Genomic DNA, 2923 nt, shown 5'->3' with positions numbered 1-2923 from the left:
GAATTCGTGGGAAAGAACTAAAGAAGACTGGAAATTGTTATGCGAGCTGTAATAGCCCCCACTACAATGATTTAATACAATTAAAAAGAACTAAGGCTGGAAAAGCATTGTTGCATTTTTTGTGTGGGTCTGGCATATTTTAATTAGCATGTTTTTAAAAATCATTTATGGCTGACTATTCCACTGTGTGTATGCACCCTGTTGATGGGACATGGGTCATTTCTGCCGTGGATACAAGTTTAGTTTTTGCTTTCAACTCTGTTAAATGGAATAGCAATGTTAGCAGTTTTTTAATGTAAACTATGTCGCTAAAGAATGTGAATTATGGATTGTTCCAAAAGCTGGAAGAGCCCTCAGTGTTTTTAAAAATTGTGCTGTTAAAAATGAGAACATACTGCTGTGCAAACTTTGCTAGAAAACCGGTTGCTCATAGATATACACACATACATACAAGTGGCAGTCACCTGTCTCTGGTGGTCACATCTCTTTCCCTTGGCTAACTTTCTGCACAAGCCATTAGCCGCCAGGAAGACTGACAGGTGGCTTTAAACTGAAGCCTAGTCGATTTACCACCTGCTTTCAGTGTGCAACTTTTAAAATGTAAGCAATGAAAAAGAATTGGATGTTGTGTGTATCACAAAAGATACTTCCCAAAGGTCAGAAAGCCAGTCTTTTAATTTCAAAAAAGCTGTGCCACACATTTCTACCGAGTAGCGATGGTCACCTGCCATACTCCCACGAGGTTATCTGTGTAACCCGCAAACAGTCTGGCCATCAGCAGAGCAGGCCAGAGAGGTGCCGCTCGGCCTTGCTGCTGGTGCTGATCACTTCTTGCTTCAGCTCATCCACAATGATCTTGCCCTCCAAGTCCCAGATCTTGATGCTGGGGCCGGTGGCAGCACAGAGCCAATAGCAGTTGGGAATGATAATGTCTCCTCCATCGAGAGTATAAAGGTGTTTGCCTTCATTGAGATCCCACAGCAAGGCCTGGCCATCCTTGCCTCCAGAAGCACAGAGGGATCCATCCGGAGAGACCGTCACAGTGTTCAGGTAGCCTGTGTGGCCGATGTGGTTGGTTGTCAGTTTGCAATTAGCCAAGTTCCACACCTTGACCAACTTGTCCCAGCCACAGGAGACGGTGATGGGGTTGCTGCTGTCGGGTGAAAAGCGCACACAGGACACCCATTCAGAGTGACTCTCGTCCTGTAAGGTGTACTTGCAAACTCCCAGAGTATTCCACTGCTTGATGGTCTTATCTCGGGAGCCAGAGACAATCTGCCGGTTGTCAGAGAAGGCTGCACTCAGCACGTCCCTGGTATGGCCTACAAAGCGGCCTGTGGTGGTGCCCGTTGTAAGATCCCAGAGACGCAGTGTTCTATCCCAGGAGCCTGAGAGCGCAAACTGGCCATCAGAAGAGATGACCACGTCGTTCACAAAGTGAGAGTGACCACGCAAAGCAAAGCACGTTGGGGAATGCCATAGTTGGTTTCATCCCTCGTGAGCTTCCACATGATGATGGTCTTATCTCGCAAGGCAGACAGAATCATGTCGGGGAACTGTGGCGTGGTAGCGATTTGCGTTACCCAGCCGTTGTGGCCCTTGAGGGTGCCACAAAGGGTCATTTGCTCATTCATGGCGGCGGCAGGTGCGGGGGTTGCCGCAACGACAAGGATGGCACCGTGTAGCTCCGACACACCAGCTCTTGCTGATGTTCAGCAGAGAAAAAGCGCACTGTTGCATTTTTAAGATGGTGTTGAAAAATAATATTTAATATACCATGATTATCATAAGAACAAATAATTTTGTCCAGAATGCTCCTTAGAAGCAAGGCTACTAGTCTCATATACTTTGGACATGATACCAGAGAGAACCACGCCCTGAAAACTTACATGGTCCATGGTAAGTAAAAGACCAGCAAAAACAGCGAAACCATCAATGAGATGGATTGATACAATACCTCACACTCTGGGCTCAACCATAACACCAGTAGTGGGGCTGGCACAGGACTGCAGGGTTTCCTTCTGTCACACACAGAGCACCTGTGAGTCCAAACCTAGATTCAACAATATGACACCGGGTGGCTATTCTATTTATGCACACCTGAGACTTAACGGTAGTAACATGAGCAGGCATGTTCACACCTACAGTTTTAAAACATAATGGCAAAAAACCTGGAAACAATCTAAAAGTCTATCAAAAGATGAACAGACAAATGAAATATACATATACACAGTTAAATACATAGACTCAGTAAAAGTGATACACACAATAAATTAAAATGGTTTCTGCCATAACATATAAAATTCTTGAAGATATTAGGCTGAATTAAATATTCTTGTTGTTAGATGCCATAGAGTCAGCTCACACCCATGATGTTTCCATAGAGTCAGCTCAGACCCTAAGCCCAACAGAAGGAAAAACACCGCATGGTCCTGAGCCATCCTCACAATTGTTCCCGTGCTTGAGCCCCTTGCTGCAGCCTCTGTGTTAATACATCTCGTTGAGGGCCTTCCTCTTTGGGGCCACCCCTTCACTTTAATAAACTTGATGACCATCTCCAGAGACTGGTCTCTCCAGGCAAAGTCTTGTCATCTTTGCCTCTAAGGAGCACTCTGGCCTTACTTGTTCCGATAAAGATGAGTTTGTCCTTTTAGAGGTGCATGGGTTCAGTGTTCTTTTCCAGTACCACAATTCAAAGGCATCAAATCTTCTACAGCAGTGGTTCTCAACCGTCCTAATGCCGTGACCCTTTCATACACTTCCTCATGTTGTGGTGACGCCCAACCATAAATTTATTTTCATTGCTACTTCATAATAATAATTTTGCTACTGTTATGAATCATAATGTATATATCTGATATGCAGGATGTATTTTCATTGTTACAATTGAACACAATTAAAGCATAGTGATTAATCACTAAAA

At 44.5% G+C, this 2923-nt stretch overlaps 1 pseudogene; it reads right to left on the bottom strand.

Annotated features, from left to right (window-relative positions):
- Positions 1 to 703: 703 nt before the first annotated feature.
- On the bottom strand, positions 704 to 1670 carry LOC142424414 (small ribosomal subunit protein RACK1-like; annotated as a pseudogene).
- Positions 1671 to 2923: the final 1253 nt, after the last annotated feature.

The sequence above is a fragment of the Tenrec ecaudatus genome, chromosome 13 (assembly GCF_050624435.1).
Source record: "Tenrec ecaudatus isolate mTenEca1 chromosome 13, mTenEca1.hap1, whole genome shotgun sequence".
Lineage (NCBI taxonomy): Eukaryota > Metazoa > Chordata > Mammalia > Afrosoricida > Tenrecidae > Tenrec > Tenrec ecaudatus.
Note: the sequence above shows the minus strand (reverse complement) of the source record. Positions and strands in the feature narration are given on the sequence as shown.